This window comes from Anser brachyrhynchus (genome assembly GCF_964034855.1).
Source record: "Anser brachyrhynchus genome assembly, chromosome: 7".
Classification (NCBI taxonomy): domain Eukaryota; kingdom Metazoa; phylum Chordata; class Aves; order Anseriformes; family Anatidae; genus Anser; species Anser brachyrhynchus.
In genome coordinates, this window is record NC_137701.1 from 19,165,349 (window position 1) to 19,175,164 (window position 9,816).

Here is a 9,816-nt window from a genome sequence, read left to right on the forward strand (position 1 = left end):
CAAATGTATGCTCAGGAGGAAGGGGAAAAAAAGGGGGGGGGGGAGGAGTCCTAAACTAGTAAAATATCATTTTCCTAGTGAATTCTACCTGGATGAAATGGAAGAAAGGGAGTATAATTTGATAATGGGAGGTGAGAGTTCCCATCGGGCATGCAAAGACAAGATACAGGTTATACATGTACTACAAATTCAAATTACTGAGACAGTCTATCAGCACCAGAGGCAAAAGAAGGGAAGGTGTGTTTTATTTCACTATGTTGCTAAAGGGCCTGAAAAATAAGATATATGTAATTAAGAAATCCCTGTGAAGCCATTGGTTACATGTGTAAGTGTCTTCTTGTTTCAGTCCTAGGAACAGATAAATAGTCATAAAACTTCTGCAGCATGTAAATAGGAGTTGCAGGGAAAAGGGGAGCCTTCTGATGTATGTGATAATCAACAGGGTTACTTAAGAAAAATCAAATTTACCTAATTCAGACAGTGGTGGTGAAGACAAAACTAAAGTATGAAGGAAGTAACTATGGTCTAAAAGCATTATGTTAAAATCCTGAAGGAAAGAATGAGTCTGTCTGAATTGCGGGAGAATGAAATCAGAAGTCAATAATCAGTGAAATTGGGGCTTATGCCCTACCTTCTCCAATTCTGTTGCTGTTGTAGCTATGATACTTTCTTGCCTAATGTAAAATGAAAACTTAATAATCTGAACCTTCAGTGACCAGAATTTTCTAAATATTATAGACATCTGAATTCATAGTTTTTACCTCAACACCTACATATGGGTAACAAAATGTAAGAACATATTTAAAACATGAAGACAGCAATACCTCATAAACTTTGGTATCATATTTTCTTGTATTTCTGAGGATATTTGCCTACATTTGATATTCTATGAGAAATCAGCAGTTGCTTGACAATTTTTGTCCTTTCTCAGAAACAAACCACAGTACTTAGCTAATTTTAAAGTGTTTTTAATTGAAAAATAATTTAAAAACAATAAAAACATGAAAAGTGGTTTTCCTTCATTAGTAGCAGAAAATTAGTCAAATGCAATGTATGTGTTCAACATCTTGAATTGCACAAATTAAAATAATTTATCCCCTGATTTAAGATTAAATGATTTTAAAGTACTCCTAAACTAATATATACATAAGCACACATGTATCTTGATACTTTGGGAGCAAATGTGTTTAGGATCTCTTACTTTAACTATGCTGACACTAGAATATCTATGGGTTGCTTTATGGATTTTTCTCAACTTATCATGATGTGAAATAAGGCAAAATTGAATATGCGGTTTATAATCTAGTTTTATTGTTTCTGTGAAACAAAGGGCATCAACTTAAAGGTATTATACCTCAATCCCCTTTCTACTGATTCCTACTCCTTTTCAGTGGTGGAAGGTTAGGCTCTTTGTCAACAATTCTGTTTTGATTTTGTGGCCAAATCCGTTTGCCACTAACGTTGATGGCAGTGTTTTTATTGACATCTATGGGAGCAGAAGTTTAGGCTAAATGCTAGCATTCATTTAATAGCCATACCTAAAGCTTCCTTTTGCTAAGAGAAAAAGCAGAGAGGCATATTCAGTGACCTGGTAACTTGCCAGCATTCATGTAGCTCTAAAATAACTTTTAATACGTAACTTTAGAAGCAGAAATCCTGCAGGTGATCAAAAATGTCCTTGTTTTCCATATGAAAATGTTACAAGAACCACCAGCAGAAAGGCATTACATTGGACTTCAACAATAAGTGATTTATTTTAATTTATTAATTTAAGACAATTGTCTCAGATTGAGGGTGTCCCATAACTTTAAGTGGTAGATGGAAGGTGTATGAAGATGATAAACAAAAATACTAACAGGTAAAAGATGGTATGAGATGGCATATTGAGGCACTATGCACTTGACTGAAGTCTCTGAAAGCTTTTGGTGTGCTACATTGTCCTATGCAAAATGATGTGGAAGAACAATCTAATTATCACTTAAGTTTTTTAAATGGAGATGATTGCCTGATGTTTAAATGGCAGAAGATTTAATTACAAGCACAAACTCACAGCAAGTTTGCACTGATGAAAAAGGGTTGCGTTTATATGCTGCCTTAATGCATTACCGAGAGCTAGTATTCATTTGTAATGCTAGTGATATTCACTGAAGACTTGTCAGAATCGAGCACTCACTTCTCATAGATATAAAAATATCCTTAAGAACAGATAATAGCATCAATCACTTTTAGTATTTGGATGTCAGACATGTATGAAAACCCTACTAACTACCTTCAATAAAGAATTTTTTAAATTACTCCTCAAAATATATATACATGTATTTTAATTCACAGGAGGACAGATTAAAAGAATGCTCTTTCCATGACACATTGGATGAGAATCTGTCTTGTTGCAATGCAAAAAATTCTCAATCCATCAATTAAATGCAGATTCAGGGCACCATCTCATATTTCCTTGTCAAATAAATTATGTCTTACATCAAAGACCACACAGAGTCCTGCTCAACAAAACAGGGGTATGTCTGAGCATATCATAAATGTGAAATATGAAAGAGAACAAAATGAGACAGCCAATAAAATGTAAGATTTGTTAGATAGCATATACCTTAGAAAATACCGTTACCAGCGCTCAGAATTTGATTAAAGAAATATTTTTTAGTATCACTAATTTTCCCCACAGACTGGAACTTTTTATAACACAAAACAGCAAAAATCTGTGAGAAATTAAAAGAAAAGTAGTGAATTAAATGATGTTAAAATGGATACATTTCTATTGTACCATTAAGGGGAAAAAAAAAAGATTTCTCTCTTTTTCTCTCCCCATCTCTTTTCAGCAAAATGTGGAACTGGAAAAGGATGTATATTGTCAAATGACAAATTTTGAAGATGATATAAAATTTTGCAGGGTAGTCAAAACTAAAGCCATAAGTAGAAATTGCCTATGACTTCCATAATAACTGTTTGGGCAATAAAATTGTAGCTGAAATTCGCATTGCTAGGTGCAAAATAACACGGTAAAAGTAGTTTATGGAGAAATCAGCTCTAAGCAAGCTACTGCTACTCAAGAAAGAGAACTCACTGGGTAGCTTTATTAAAACGTGAACTTGGTATTTCTCAGCTTCCATAAAGTAAATACTGTCAAGAATAATTCCAAAAGAAATTTCAAACAAAACAGCAAACTGATGAGGTATTTGATGTGCCCGTAATTTGGATGCAGCTTATTTTTCTGGTACAACAGAAAATTACAGCAGAATTAGAAGGTAATGGAAGTATAGCAGGATGATCAGACACAGGGCAGTTCCATGCAAATAACTGACTAGATGGGGACTTCTAAATTTTTTAATTCTTTATAAAAGTTTTTTTTTTTTTAAAGGTACCTTAAAAAATGGCTGAAGAAAGTCTACAAATATTCATATATTTTTATAAATATATTCATATATATTCTAAAAATATATTATGAAGGAAGTAAGGTTTGTTCATATTGCTCATAACAGGAAGACTAGGCAGCCTATATTCAAACAGGGAGATGGCCCGTTTAAAATAGGCAATAAAAACAAGTTGAATTGTGAGTTCCTTACTATGGCACGTTGCACAGTCCAAAAGTATAAACAGACTCAAAAAGGGGTTAGACAATTTGCAAAAGAGAAATCCATTGGTGTCTAGGAAATATGATGATCTAGATGCATTCTCCAGGTCAAACATCTAGATGGACCTGCCGTGTGACAGATCACAAATATCTCCTGTAAACAGCCACCAGATACGGAGCAGTAGAATTTGTGGTGAAACTTTGGTGTGATCCAAGAGGGTCTTACTTTTATTCTGACGGACCAGTTGCAGATTGACCAAGCTGTCAAAGGGTCAACATAAAACCAGTTAAATTAATCACATAATTCTAAAACATTATTATATGTGGCTGGTTTTTATGTATCTATATATGTGTGTATGTGTATAAATAAACTTTTCTCAACCTAAGTTTCACTGACAACCCTGATCTCCAATGACTTTTCAAGGAACAGAGCCCTGAGCTCTAATCAAAATAAAAATGCATTGATACATGTATTTTGCTTCCACAATGAATATTGCTCATTTATTCTCCATTTATTAGGAGGTCAGCATATTGAAGCAGCTTGCACAGAAGAGGATTCTGTCCAAATAAGAAAGAGGTGACATTTTTAAGGTATGTAGCTTTGAGCTGTTGTCATTGTTTTTAAATGGACTAGGCAAAATGGTGCAATTTATGGACATTGTCTCCTGCCAATAGACTTTCACACCGATGCTAAGAATAGGTCAGTGTGTACCTTGTTTTCTGATTTAAAAGAAGCTTTACTGGCTATAACTGACCCAACGCATCATTAAGAAAAAACAATAAACATCCTCAAAATCCTTTCTTAATCTTGATATGGATAGATAGTCCCTAACTCATTCTCTAGGAGCTCACCCTTAGCAATGATCACAAGCTTCTATTAATCCTACAGCAACCTTCCATTGATCTGGTATTACCTATACTGGATGAAATGGGCAGTAGAAATTCACCTCACAATCCATGCATCAAGTTTCTAAGTTTTTGGAAAGCTATTTTGTTTCTTTAGACAAATATTAAGCATGATATAAAATTTTCAGATAAAGATGCATCTACCATGTGGAAATAGTTGTAGTGGATAAGTACCCTTTGCACTTTGTTCTTGCTCTAAATGTGTCTCCCTGTCTTTTTTCCGATTGTTATATCTTGCTATGGGTATTTCACCAGCTTAACTGTTTTATAAGTAGCAAATCTCTCCAACTGTAGGTAACTATGGACCATGACCAAACTATCTCTCATCTAACTGCAGCTAAAATAAATAGACTGAACTTATTCCAAATTGCTATGGAAATGCAGGTTCCCACATCTCAGGTTTTTTGCTCAGAGGTTTTCTGATATGTCAACATATTTCCAAAGCATAGGTATATCCCATGCTGAATGCCCTATCTCAGAAATAGACTTCATGCCATTTATATCACTATTGTTGTGAACTTCCACACTTTTCTCTGTATTTCCATCTACATCTTGAAGAATCACATTAGGTCTGTTTTTGGAGTTCTGAGAGATCCTTTCTGGATCCTTTCTGCTGGTTTGTAGTCATATCTTCCAAATCTTTGTAGCTCCCCCTTTCCAGGATGCAGTTCTCCACCCTTCTAACAACTGGTGCAGTAGTGGTGTATTAGCCATGTCTCTTCACTATTTCCTTTATTTCTTTTCCCCATTAATCCATATATCAAAGTAGATATTGGGGAAATGGGGGGTGACACACAACCTTTCTGCAAATAAAAATAAATCTATATGTGATATATGCCCTCACTCATTGAAACATGATCAGAATTTCTATCTACCTCCATCAGTACAGCAATATCTTTCAGATAAGAAGGAAGTATGACATAATATATATATATAATGAGATGAAAAAAATACTTCATTTCTTAATTACGCTGTGAACTTTTTCTGCAGTTGACAATTTTCCTCCCAAGAGAAATAGTTAGCATATGACATGCCATGCCTAGCTAGATGAGCAAACACTGCATACATATATTCACAAACATGGGAGAAGCATATGAATTGTAATAATTACAGTGGCAGTGGGAATATAAAGGGGATGGCAATTCGTGACATGGATTCATCAATCAAAACTGGTTGAGCTCACATCCATGTGAACTTGCAAAATATAGGCCTCTTCTGGCCATCTGATTTTACTATAAGCTTCACGTAAGGAATGGGTGAACTGTTTTCCCCCAACCTGATATCAGACATCAGTGATAAGGCTTTTACTACCTTTTAATAAGGCTGTTATTAAATTAACAACAGTAATACCATGGGTCATATTGATGAGGATGAACGAATGAAATGTTAGATAAATGCTTCAGCAAAGTATGCTATGTCAGTCTGGTATTTTCAATCATATCAAAGAAATTCAAAATCTTTTTCCTTGAAAGGCAGTAATACACTCTCACATGTGACAGAGGTGAAAGCAGCAGGGTGCGTGGTTACATAACTTCCAATTTAGTTTACGGTATAACCCACATGTACTATTTTAGGAGCTGGCTGCCTGCAGGTCAGTCAGCTGCAGGCTGTTACAGGCCAGAGAGAGATACCATGCTCTTTTAGAGGCTTTATTTCTGTTCCTGTGCTTTATCTCTAATCTGGAGTTACAGTCGCTGTGCTGACAGAGGAAAGGCATTTTTTTCTTCTGTGGGGAAAAATATGACTGAAAACATAACAACTTCACTGTGATTTGGTGAAAGCCCTATCTCATCAGCTGCAAGAGAAGCTAAACTTATAAAGAACTTTTACATAAAAGGAACTTTCCTCCAGCTGTATAAAGTATTATTGTAGATAACATCTCCTGTGTTCAGCAGCTTCTAGTAAAGGCCTGACAGCATTTTCTCTCTCTGCCCATTTTCACAAATTGAAACATAAAGGTAATCTATTTTACATGTTCACAGTTCTTCAGGGAAGATGAAAAGCTGAAAGCAGAGGCAAAACTCTTGACCGTTCAGGGGGTGCCACATTTCCAGCCATCACTCCTGTGTGAAGGCAAACATACCCCACATATGGGTCCATTGAAGACTTTAAGATAGTACATTTTGTCATGAGAGACTGTAATGCTCAGGAGGACATTTTTCTCTATTTCTTCATTTTAAAAGTGAATTGTAACCCCCACCCCCCAACTAGGTTTGTAAATATATGTTTGTGAAATAGTACTGAACAGATTAAAATAATTCAGTGTGTCCTATTTGGTTTCTGGGTGAGCAGTTTCCCTGCTTTTAACGCTGTAGTCACTGCCTGTGGGATCCCCAGCATGGCTGCACCTTCCTGACCACCATTTTGTGACACAGCTGCGCAGACTGGAGCTTGGCGCCACCCACCAAAATGGCTGGGTCTATGCAGAATTCACCTCAGTTGTAAACCAAGAATAAACTCCTCTACGTTTCCTTTTCCTAACTAGACTATCTGTGCACAGTGTGCTGGGCTTTCATTTTTTCCCATATCTAATAGTAACATTTCCCTAAAAAAAAAAAAAAGAATTAAAAAAAAAAAAACTTTTCACAAGAAAAGTCAATTAATCTGCAAATTAATTCAGAGTAGATTCCCCCTGAATACCCAGCGGGTTTCAAGCAGTTAATCTCTGTAATCTACAACGGGACATCTCTTTCTGTCAGCCTAGTGGCTTTTCTGTGGTGGCACTACCACAGTTTCCTTTGTTACTCTCAAGTTGCTCTAATGTGGGGCAGGAAGGTACAGGAGGCTCACATCTGTCCATAATGGACACATTTTCACAGTGCGATAGCCTCACATAAAATACTCTTCTCAGAGGAGGAATCTCAGTTTCTGCTGTCCTCCAAGTATAAACTGAAAACTCTTTCTGAGGTTTTTATATCTCTCAGAAAAGGGAGGTTGATAAAAGAGACAAAAACAAGAAAAACTCAGGTTTGTTTGTAAAACCTCTCTCTGTTTTGGATTTATTTATTTTTTTTTGAGGATTTCCTCATCTAAAATTTTTACATTATCATCCAAACCAAAGTAGATCCTTAAATTGGTTTTGAGTGCTCCTAACACCAATGTAAACAGACTTTTGTTTTAGTTTGTTTTACATTTGGGACCTGTCCTGAGGAAAGAAAAGTATGGCTGCTATGCTTCCTGCTTTTCTTTTTCCACCAAGGCCAGTAAGCTGTTCCTTCTGCCTATTCTTTAATTGTTAAATGTCATATTACTGCTGATCATTTCATTAAAGGCTTAACTAGAGAAATTAGAAAAATAACCCAAACACTTCCTCTTTTATTTAATCCTTTCTTTGCCACGTACTTTGCTCATTGTATATAGGCCAAGAAATACTGCTGAAATACTAGCCCAGAACTACCCAGATGCACAATCTGGCTAAATCACGGACACATGATGCTTCCTAAAATCTTAAAGGACATCCTTTCTGTCAATTTTTTAAGTTTTCTGGAAAGAATGTCGTTAAGTCATGAACCACTTAGGAGTGAAGGTGAGAAGGAACGCCCAACAAAGCCGAATAGATGTTCTTTCTTTGTTAGTAGGCCTGGATAAAATTATACATTTAGGCTTGGAAATCTTCTGTTTTGTTTTGTTTTGAAGTTTTTAGTCTACAAGTAAAAATAATGTAATATGGTGTTCCCACCATACAGTGCTGAATTGTAGAATAGCAGGAGTAGGAAAGAAATATCTGGATCAACCTTGCTGTTGCTTCTGAATCCTGACTACTATTAGCTTCCATATTATTAATAAAAATAAAGGAGATGGCAAAGACTGTGGTGAAAAATATGCTAATACTATTTTAGCATCAGTTTCCCAGAATAATTATATTTATTTATTGATTCTAAGGTATCACATGGGCAGGTTTTCTTGTGGTTGAGTATGTACGAAAGAACACAGACCAAGGAGATGGCTGAATTAGCAGCCAGTGCTTCAGAAGGTCTTTGGGAGTCAACAAGCATCCTTCAGCATTTGCTAGAGTTTTTGTTTGTTTTCTGTAAAGTGTGATAAGGGAATCAAGTGGAATTTTAAGAAATTATTTTAGCAAGTGGAGATTGCTAAGAATAGAAATAGCAAAGCAGTTTTCTTATATTACTCAACTCTGTTACAGAATTGTTCCCGTTATATTTTATGTTTGGATTTTTTTGCATATTAACAATTAATGACAATATTTCACTCAAGTTCACCATTGTAAGTAATTTGAAATCTGTGACATTTTAGCTAGAAGTAATATTATATTAGAGAAACTCCATCACCTGTGGATTCATTGTAGACCACTGCCTACGTGGACTTGGAGGACAGTGAGCCTCAAAACTAATAATAATTAGGACTCCTGGCCGAGGTGAAAAGCTATTGCCTCATGGAACTATTTTCCAATCATCCTCTTTCCAGCTGAGCTGGACTAGTGACACTATAAACTGGCAATTAAAAGACTCAGGTTTAAAAATACCTTCAGCTCCCAGGTCCCACAATGGCAAAGGTTAAGTGGATTATATGGAGATAATTCACTCAGCTCCAGGGGGAGGGTGCTGATTGCCTTGGCTGTTGGTTACCTCCCTCCTCACTTGCTGAAGCAATGATTGCTGTGGTGGTGTCAACTTTTCCAAGGTAAGACAAGGGGGAGAGGAAAGGCCTAGAAAACTTTCCCAAGGGATTCAGCAATTACTATCAGACACTAAATGATACTTGCAAATTTTACTTTGATACAGCCTTGAAGACTGAACAAGGAAGTGGTCACTGCTCCTCAACTAATACCTTAATGCTGCTAAATGTTGACATTCATGCAGATCTTCCAGGAAATATTCCTTGCTTATTCAAGGGAAAAGAAATATGAATAAGATTGCTGGCCTTAACGTGAATGACTACTATCCCCCATGCTCCAGCTGAATTAAAACCACCAGTTACACCTCTAGTTGTGTGGCAACACCTACACAGTGTTTCCAATTAACTTTGTAAGTTTTTAATCAGTGACAAATGCATTTTTGTAAATTCAATTTGCCTTTTATTGCAGCACCTATAAAATGTCTTGCAGCATTCCGGAACTTTGTGAAGGTTTTACTTGCTACTGACATAACGCAGCTGTCGGACCTACAACAAAGGCTAAGGTTTATGAGCAACTTGAATTAGGCTGTAGGTTAAGCAATTAAAGTTCAAGGAGGGGGAGGGAGAGATAACTTTCCAAAATTTGCACTTGCCAATGTGGAAAAAGCACACCAAAACCACTGCATACCAGGACAAGCAAAGCTAAAGAGGCTGAGGAAGCTATACTCCACTTTAAACTCACTATTCTGGGA

The 9,816-nt window shown here is 36.2% G+C and overlaps 1 long non-coding RNA gene across 1 annotated transcript; it reads left to right on the plus strand.

Moving 5' to 3' along the window:
* Positions 1-8,499: 8,499 nt before the first annotated feature.
* On the plus strand, positions 8,500-9,451 carry LOC308197924. Its single transcript, XR_013953437.1, has 2 exons — positions 8,500-9,130; positions 9,232-9,451. It is a non-coding gene; the product is annotated as an uncharacterized lncRNA (long non-coding RNA).
* Positions 9,452-9,816: the final 365 nt, after the last annotated feature.